The following is a 10,462-nucleotide window of genomic DNA, read 5'->3' as shown; positions in this document are numbered from 1 at the left end:
CAGGTCCCTGTCCTTCCTGCTCTGGGGACCCCGGAGCTGGACAGTCAGGTCCTTGTTGTCCAGGGTAATGCAAAGTAATATGCTCACTACAGAACATGGTGAAGAGCAGTTTGGAGGCCCTCCTTGACACCTCTTCAGGTAGTTGAGGTCCTGTCAGGTGACAGTGAATCTGCTTTAAGTTTGACAAATTTTATTAACTTTGCTTCTGTGCCACACAAAATCAAATACACTGTTTAAAGACAAGAAGTTCAAGACCTTAGAAATAATCTGCAGTACCTGAGCCTGTAAGCCAAGAGAGACTGTTACCCCACCTCTGCAGCAGGCTCCCTGCAAGGTTCATTAAATCACTTGATATGTGTTGCTTGAGTAATCTCAGAAGACCACAGTTTAGTTTTACTGTCCTGTAATTCTTTAAATCAAATCGTTTTACCCTGTAAAACAGGGTAACAGAGTAACAGTTTTGTACACTGCCCCTGGAAGTATTAAAAAAGTATAGAGGAAGATAGAGGAAAGATAGAGGAAAACTACATAATTTGCCCCACAAATGAACTTTAAAAATTCTGTATGCAGTTTTGCCAGAAGTATTTGGAGGTAGATGCCACTTGAAGCAGAACAGGGAGCTTACTCAGCCATGTCTATCATGACCAAGGAGTGTGGGCATTTCCAAAAAGAATTTTTGGAGTTGGCACAAGGGGCAACCATGGGCACAAAGGGATGCTATGATTTCTGAACTACCCTCTTGGTACAATGTTTTTATCAAAGCTTATGCTACCTACATTTTTTAAGGCCAGAACACCACTAAAACCATAGTATATATATATGTATGCTTGTGACTATGAATATAGACAATATGTATTCATTAAGCTATATTGAATTAACACTAAAACACCCCTTTGTGTTACAACCAGGATTTCTTTGGGGACTCGCTGACTAATCATGACTTTGACTTGGCCTTGATCTTTTTTTAGCTATGCATCTACACCATTTATTTTCTGCACAGACATTGCCATGCTAAAGGACCATGCAAAGGTCAGAGGGTTGGCTATTGGCCTTGGCTGCACTTTCACCACCTAAAATCTATAATTGTGCACATGGAAACCCCCAGCTTATCTGTAGGGACTTGTTTGTCAAATTCCAGGATGGTGAAAATTTAATAAGATCTTGGGAAGTTCATAAAAAGAACAGAATGTTAATTTTTGTTTGCTTATTCAGCTGTGGGAACCTGAGCAATGGAAAAGAAGGGTTTGAAAAGCATCTGCTGAAGTGTGAGTGGAACAATTGTGTTTCACCAATAATACTGGCCAGTGAAAAAAATGTGAGTGGCATCTTGAGGGGAAGCTAAGGGCCATGCTGAGTTTGCAGAGAATTGTGCTTAAACCTGAAACAGAAAATTGTGAGCCCCATAGTGCTGAGCATTCAGAATATTCTCTTAGTAGCAACAGTTACTTTAGCTTTCCCCCAGACTGTACTTAGGTCACTTGTAACATAATGGGAAGGAACAGGCTAATCAACTAGAGTACATCCAGTCAGCTAAGTACTACTTAGGTCGTTGCTTTACAGGTCCTGGGTTAAACACTGCCCTCATCCTGGGCTTCTCTCACTTGTGCAGAGGATTGCAAGCTAAACAGGAAAGCAAGATTTCCTTACCATGTGGTATTCTTACCTCAGTGTAGGGTCTCTGCTATAGCTAATCCAGCTAGCTTGAGTCACAGGAAAGCATCTCTGGGGATTTTAGAGGAGTATTGCCTTAGCATGGAAGTGTTCAAAAGACTTTTAGATGAGACAGTGAGAGGCAGTGGTGGGTTTGGCACTGCTGGGGGAACAGTTGGACACAATGGTATTAGAGGTCTTTTGAAACCTAAACGATTCTGTGATTCTAACAAGTGACAAGAATTCAGAAGTTCCTTGAAACAAGCAAATTGGAAAGGATGAGTCTCAGAAAGGAATCAATGCTGTTTATATTGAGTTTGTATTGCAGGTGCAATCAAGAGGTTGTGACACTGGTACGGTACTCAACAAAATACAACACAAGAGCCTTTATTTCATGAGAGAAAGCAAAATTGTTGAGATCCTTCTTGTTTTGTTGTCATAAGAAAAAAACATGATTGGGCAAAAATGACATGTCCACTAGATGGTGAGTTCTGTTTTGCTTGAGGAAATTAAATACAAGATCAGATAAGGGTTAGAAAAATACCTCTCTTCAATTTTCAGTTTGGTCATGTGGGAACTCTTGTTCAGTAGAGTGCACAAAAGTCTGGAAACACCTGGAAATACATTCCTATTGCTACTGAAAGTTCAGCTGTTCTTGTCAGGTGGAAAGGACTTACCTGGACCTATGTGGTGATGGAAACTTGGAGAACACCAAACTGAGGAGTGAGAGAAACAGGAGTTTTAGGCTGTAATTGGAAAAGATAGGAAATAGTGGAAGAGAGGGACAAACTTGGCATTGAATAAATGAAGACTTCTGCAGAAATAATACCCAAAAGAAGTAATGAAGAGTAGAATAAATAACATCTGTCTGTAGCCTCCTGGAAACAAGCTGCTACCATGCCTGATTTGCATTTCTTTCAGCTCTGAAAACACTAAGCAAAAAAAAAATTAGATAAAAAGGCAGGATTCTAAGATCAAAACCAAAACTTATGCTGTCTAGTGCTGAGCCACTGACATCTGTGGTCTTCTTTCTTCACTTTTTCATATCGTTACTTTGATGCCCAATTTGGAATTTTCTAAGAATGGTCTAGCACTAGATCTTCAGGACAGAGACAGAGGCTTTTCCAATTTTTAATACTTTGTTTCGCTACCTAAATAATTTTAAAGGCCTTCCCCAAGTAACTAAAAGATTTGTTTCGTATATTGTCCCCATTATTATTTGAAGATTAATTTTAGGGTTGTTTATCATGTGTCCTCTGTATGTACCTGTTGAGGAATTCATTCATCTCCAGAACTCAGGTCAGTGGGAGTCTTTTGGCCCAGGGTCTGCAAGGGCACTGTCCTTCTTGCTGCCAGCATGGAGTGTCACCCACCAGCACGACCTGGGGAACTTCATCATGTCCCATTATTTCCTGGCTACTCTGCCAGCCTTGTGTATCTGCCAGCAGCTCAGAAATTGGCCTGAATCTGTGCCTGGTTGTGAATCAAAAGAGCTCTAAAGACACCCCTGCAGCCCTCGTTTCTGCACTGCAAAGCCTGCCCAGCTGTAACTAAGAACCATATCTCACACCACAGAAAATGCATAGTCTTTCCTACATGGTTCTTGAAGTGTTTAAAGAAATGTTAATGAATAAATGCTGTGCACATATGCAAAGCAGGAGATACTACACCACATTGCACAAGTAAGGGAATCATGCCATAATGTAGTGTGGCCAAAAGCCACAGAATGGATTCAGACCAAAAATTGAGACTATCACATGGGACTTGTTCTCAGTCTTGCACGCTAAATCCCCAAAGTGTGATCTTCTGTTTGAACAGTAGAGACACACTGACTAAAAAAACCTGTTATGTTGAAGACTATACTATTTATTTTGTAAAATAAAGTGACATATATATATATAAATAAATAAAATCATTACAGACAGTTAACCAAGGTATCATTTAAATAGTGCAATAGGGTTTACATATAAGGAATGAGCAGAGAACATTTTCTAATGTACCTTCAAAACAGGTCACTGTGAGTGTACTAGCGTTGTAATACGTACAACAACAAAAAAGGTAGCATCCTGCTGTTAATCCTCAAGCTCACTGATATTAGCTAAGGGATGTCACCAGACACTAAAGTTCCAAGGTGAAGGTGACATGATGTTCAGTCAAATGTTGGAGTCAGTGATCCCTGGAGATCTTTTCCAACCTTAATGATTCTGTGATCATTAATGATTCATGTATCTCTACTTGCCTGTGTTAGAGGATTCCAGACACATGCTTTCATGTTTCTCCCTGAAATCTAGAATAAAACAATGAGTCCTTTGCACAGCATCTTACAGTCTCACAGAAACTTGCTGCTTTAACTTTTTTTGTCTATTTCTTGGTTTAAGGAAGCTTGAGTGAGATTATGGTGAAATTTGTGAAAGGCAGTGTGAAGAGGAATAGCAAAACCTTCCAATATGTGAGTATACAGAACTTAAAAGAAAGGGGGTTCATCAGCAAGAAATTAGACAATGTTTCTTAATTTTCGCTTTTTTGTAATCATTAATGGAAAATTATGACTTGTAAAAAAATTTTTTAAAAGGAAAATATTTGAAACTGATCTCTTATACTTTTCATTTTTAATGTTTAAAACTAGTCATGTCTGTTTGCCACAGATTTTGTAACTTTTGAAAGTATTGCTTTAAAATTCAAATATCATCAGCTGCTAAGCTGTAATAATACAGTCAGTTCTCTGCACAAACAGTGTTCTATAGCTTTTCAAGAATTGTGAGCTATATTAATAGCTGGCTTAGTTCATTTTAGACCACTTTTATTTTATTTATAGCTGTAAAACTCAAGAACTAGGTGGATGGGATGGGAGTTATTTCTCTTTTAGCTAGTTCAGTAGTAATTTTCTAATTTTGCATTGTTTTTGAAGACTTGAAATTCTCAAGTAACAGACAGTTTGATCATCTAAATTGTAACCTGGAACATACAGTTAAAAAAAATGTATGTGCATGCTTTTTTTTTTTTTTAATATCAGGGCTTAGATGCCTCAAGCATCTAAAGGAACTACAGCAGCCTGTCTGTAGTTCATGGTGCTAAAGCAATTAGCTGGTACTGCCAGTGGAGCTTATAAAAACTATTACAGGTTTAGTCTGGAGATTTCATTTTGCTTTTGGATTTGCTTTGGATTTTGGACTATACGAAGAAAATCATAAAATCAAAGCAAGGTTGTCATTAGGGGCTAGCATGAATGTGGAATGGGACATGAAGGTTCTTTTTTGGGCAAAAATTGCTGTGGTAAAAGCAATTTCTTAAAGTGATTGAGGAGTTTTACATTAATGTACCATATTGGTGAACAGTCAGTAGCAACATAGTCAATAGGTTTCAAATGCACAAGAGGAATGTGGACCAGTTGGAGTGAGTCTGGAGGAGGCTACAAAGATGATCAGAGGGATGGAGCATGTCTGCTATGAGAAAAGTCTGAGAGAGTTTGGAGTGTTCAACTTGAAAAATTTAGAAAGTTCCAGGGTGCCCTAATTGTGGCCTTCCAATACCTGAAGGGAGCCTACAGGAAAGATGGAGAGAGACTTTAGACAAGAGAGTGACAGGACAAGAGGGAATGGCTTCCCACTGACAGAGATGAGGTTTAGTTTGGATATTAGGAAGAAATTCTTCCCTGTGAGGGTGGTGAGGCACAGGTTGCCCAGAGAAGCTGTGGCTGCCCCATCCCTGAAAGAGTTCAAGGCCAGGCTGCACAGGGTTTGGAACAATCTGGTCTAGTGGGAGGTGTCCCTGCTCATGGCCTGGTTTGGAAGCAGAGGATCCTTAAGGTCCCTTCCAACCCAGACCATTCTGTGATATTGTGAATTTCTAGAATGTGCCCTCTGAGGGGCAGCATTGAAGAGCAGGTTTCTGTAAACAGCTGCTTTTAGTCATGCTATGGATGAGGTGCAAGGAAGAGCTCAAAAAGTTAGAGCTTATTCTCTGATGTCTGGTATTACTGCTTTTCAAAGGTAACTCATATTTGAAAATATTAATGGCAATCTGTCAAAAACCCTGTAGCAAACATGTTGCAGTTTAAGTGATAAAACTGTCAGAATTCTTTCCTGTGGAGTACTCAAAATCAAACAAAAAAGGTGGGCATTTTGTTAATTTTGAATTTTGTTTGCTTGGGTTTTGGTGGAAAAATTATGGCAGAGCCAATTAGTATGTCTTTATTGTGAGAAATATCAATATCATCATTTTGAGAAGCAATATGTCATCTTGAATAATTCATTAGATGATGTTGAGTCTTTCATGTCAGTACTGCACTTAAACGATATTGTGTGAGTGTGATGACCCACCCTTAAGGGGTAGTACGTACTTGAAATTCATAAATGGTCACTGGTCAAAAGGAATTACAAAAGTCTGAGAGTCTGCAAACAGTCAGAATTTCAAACAAACAGTGAATTGCCCATTTGGCATGAAAATTAGCGTTATCCCTTACCTAGTGGGGTTTGGCTGAAAGGGTAGGGTGAAAGAAAAGAGGAAAATTAAAGAGGGAGGCAGGGAGGAAGGCAGGGAGGAAGGCAGGAAGGAAGGCAGGAGGGAAGGCAGGAAGTCAGGAAGGAAGGGAGGGAGGGAGGGAGGGAGGGAGGGAGGGAGGGAGGGAGGGAGGAGAAGAAAAAGAGATTACCAGTCCTGATGCTGGTGTTGATCCAGCAGAGGGGATTCCAGTCCTGGTTTCAGTGGGGATTCAGCTGTGTCCATCTGGCCAATGAAATGTCCAGGGTCCTGGGGCACCAGCTGGGCTTGAGGGGGTATCTTTCTATGAATACATTTCTCCACCCTGAAGACAGGTTTCTTACTTTCTATGTAAGTGGATTATCATGCACAGTCTGTTCTTTCAGGCCTTTCTGAAAATGGGTTGGAGGACTTTGGGGGTCTTTGGTGGTCTTAATTCCTTCCATAGTCCATGCCCATTCTTGCCCATATGCCATACTCTCTGTGACCTTTCTCATGAAAAAGTGCTGCCCTATCTCCACCTTAGCTCCTTTTTCCAGCCACATCTTGTTCTATCTCATGGCATATTGTCCCGGTTTAAAGGGACAGTATTGCCAGGAAAAGGGAATTCAGGAACTCGCAGGCACTAAAAAGGTATAGGTTGGGAATAACAGTTCTTTACTGAAATATTTATAAGACAAACAAAAACAGCATCAGCTATACGAAAGAAAAAAAAACAGTGACAGAACAGAATGGAATTCAGTCCCAGTCCCTTTGTCAGTCACCGATGACTCTCCGATGGACCAGGGCGGGCGGCTTCTTAGTCGCGGCTGCTGCAGGGGCAGGGGAGGGGGCCAGGTGGCCTCACCACCCCAGGTGGAAGAAAAGGGTGAGAGGAAGGAAACTCTGCTCACCGTGGGCGTCCCAGTTCCCAGTTGTTCAGAGGAAGCAGAAAACTTTAGCAGTCCAAATCCAAGAAGCCTGATCCCAACAGGAGAAACGGAACCTCTCTCCTCCAGTTCGGCCGGCGAGCTGTGTAGTTCTCCTACCCCCGGTGTCCTCTTACTTGCCGAAGACAAAAGCAGGACTCCACCTTTCCCTAATGGGCCATCATTGCTTCAAGTAGTCCTTGGTCTCCAGCTCTTAACGGCTAATAGGAGAGCCATCCCGGCTAGCTTAACATAATAATGGGAAAAAATTTCTAAACCTCGCCAACCCACAACATTATCCACCCCAAATTTTTTCCATGCTAACATACTACATTAAATTAGAACCTTTAAATTACATACATACATGCAGTTACAGACACAGTATCATAGGTAGTTCACCCCAGAACAAGGTCTCCTTGGGGTATGCATCGGGTTTCTCCATCCTTTTGCATCACCCACCAGGTACAACCTGGTCCTTGAGCAAAAACCACCCCACGGACAGGATTGTCTTTGCTGGAGGCAGAGTTTACCCAAACAGTTTTCCCTAGCATACCTCTCATGTGTACCACTGGAACCTTATCCCCATCTGGTGTTCCCAAGAGCTCAGATTGGGCAGGGCCTGCTCGGTTAGTGGAACCTCGGGTATTCACTAACCACGTGGCCTTTGGTAGATTACTTTCCCAGTTCTTGAAAGTCCCCCCACCAAGTGCCTTCAAGGTGGTTTTAAGCAGGCCATTGCACCGTTCGACCTTCCCAGCTGCAGGTGCATGGTAGGGGATATGGTACACCCACTCAATGCCGTGTTCCCTAGCCCAGCTGTTTATGAGGCTGTTCTTGAAATGAGTCCCGTTGTCTGACTCAATTCTCTCAGGGGTACCATGCCTCCAAAGGACCTGTTTCTCAAGGCCCAGGATGGTGTTCCGAGCAGTGGCATGAGGCACAGGGTAGGTCTCCAACCATCCGGTGGTGGCTTCCACCATGGTCAGCACGTAGCGCTTGCCTTGGCGGGTCTGAGGCAGTGTGATATAGTCAATCTGCCAGGCCTCCCCGTACTTATATTTGGACCAACGCCCACCATACCAGAGGGGCTTCACTCGCTTGGCCTGTTTGATGGCAGCGCACGTATCACAGTCATGGATGACTTGAGAGATACTGTCCATGGTTAGATCCACCCCTCGGTCTCGTGCCCACTTATATGTGGCATCTCTGCCCTGATGACCTGAGGCGTCATGGGCCCATCGAGCCAGGAACAATTCTCCCTTGTGTTGCCAATCCAGGTCTATTTGTGACACCTCTATCTTTGAGGCCTGATCAACCTGCTCGTTGTGTTGGTGTTCCTCATTAGCCCGACTCTTGGGGACATGGGCATCCACGTGACGAACTTTCACAGGTAGCTTCTCTACCCGGGTGGCAATGTCTTTCCACTCGTCGGCAGCCCAGATTGGTTTTCCCCTACGTTGCCAGTTTGCCTTTTTCCACCTTTCCAGCCAACCCCACAGAGCATTGGCTACCATCCACGAGTCAGTATAAAGGTAGAGCTTTGGCCACTTCTCTCTTTCAGCAATGTCCAGGGCCAGCTGAACAGCTTTGAGTTCAGCAAATTGACTTGATCCACCTTCTCCTTCAGTAGCTTGTGCAACCTGTCGTGTGGGGCTCCATACGGCGGCTTTCCACTTCCGGTTCATCCCCACGACGCGGCAGGAGCCGTCGGTGAAAAGAGCGTAGCATGTTTCATCTGCTGGCAGTTGGTTATACGGTGGGGCTTCCTCAGCGCGGCTCACTTGTTCTTGCTCCTCATCATCGGCGAGACCAAAATTTTCACCTTCTGGCCAGTTCGTAATTATCTCCAAAATCCCAGGGCGATTTGGGTTTCCGATGCGGGCGCGTTGCGTGATGAGGGCAATCCACTTGCTCCATGTGGCGTCGGTGGCGTGGTGGGTAGAGGGAACCTTTCCTTTGAACATCCACCCCAGCACTGGTAGTCGGGGTGCCAGGAGGAGTTGTGCTTCCGTCCCAATCACCTCTGAGGCAGCTTGGACTCCCTCATAGGCAGCCAAGATCTCCTTCTCTGTGGGAGTGTAGTTGGCTTCAGACCCTCTGTAGCTCCGGCTCCAGAATCCCAGAGGTCGGCCTCGAGTCTCCCCAGGCACCTTCTGCCAAAGGCTCCAGGACAAGCCATGGTTCCCGGCTGCAGAATAAAGCACATTCTTTACCTCTGGTCCCGTCCTGACTGGGCCAAGGGCCACTGCATGAGCGATCTCCTGCTTGATCTGGGCAAAGGCTTGCTGTTGCTCAGCACCCCAGTGGAAATCGTTCTTCTTACGGGTGACCAGGTAGAGAGGGCTCACAATCTGGCTGTACTCAGGAATGTGCATTCTCCAAAAGCCTATGGCACCTAGGAAAGCTTGTGTTTCCTTCTTGCTGGTTGGTGGGGACATTGCGGTGATCTTATTGATGACCTCAGTGGGGATCTGGCGCCGTCCATCTTGCCACTTTACTCCCAGGAACTGGATCTCTCGGGCAGGTCCTTTGACTTTGCTCTTTTTAATGGCAAAGCCGGCTCTCAGCAGAATCTGTATGATCTTTTCTCCTTTCTCAAATACCTCCACTGCCGTGTTCCCCCACACAATGATGTCATCTATGTATTGCAGGTGTTCTGGAGCCTCACCCTTCTCCAGTGCAGCCTGGATCAGTCCATGACAGATGGTGGGGCTGTGTTTCCACCCCTGGGGCAGACGATTCCAGGTGTACTGCACGCCCCTCCATGTAAAGGCAAACTGAGGCCTGCACTCTGCTGCCAGGGGAATGGAGAAAAATGCGTTGGCAATGTCAATGGTGGCATACCACCTTGCTGCCTTGGACTCCAGCTCGTACTGGAGCTCCAGCATGTCCGGCACGGCAGCGCTCAGTGGTGGAGTCACTTCGTTCAACGCACGATAGTCCACAGTCAATCTCCATTCTCCATCAGACTTGCGCACGGGCCAGATGGGGCTGTTGAAGGGTGAGTGGGTTTTGCTGACCACCCCTTGGCTCTCCAGCTCACGGATCATCTTGTGGATGGGGATCACAGCATCTCGATTCGTCCGGTACTGCCGGCGGTGCACTGTTGAGGTGGCAATTGGCACTCGTTGCTCTTCCACCTTCAGGAGTCCCACTGCAGATGGGTTTTCTGACAGTCCAGGCAAGGTGTTCAACTGCTTAATGCCCTCTGCCACTACAGCAGCTATTCCAAAAGCCCATCTGTATCCCTTTGGGTCTTTGTAGTAGCCACTCCTGAGAAAATCTATGCCTAGAATGGGCGGTGCCTCTGGGCCAGTTACAATCGGATGTTTCTGCCACCCCTCTCCTGTCAGGCTCACCTCAGCTTCCAGCAAAGACAATTCCTGTGATCCCCCCGTCACCCCAACAATGGAAACACGCTCTTC

This window comes from Catharus ustulatus, chromosome 2 (genome assembly GCF_009819885.2).
Source record: "Catharus ustulatus isolate bCatUst1 chromosome 2, bCatUst1.pri.v2, whole genome shotgun sequence".
Taxonomy (NCBI): Eukaryota; Metazoa; Chordata; class Aves; order Passeriformes; family Turdidae; genus Catharus; species Catharus ustulatus.
This window is presented reverse-complemented; position numbering follows the sequence as displayed.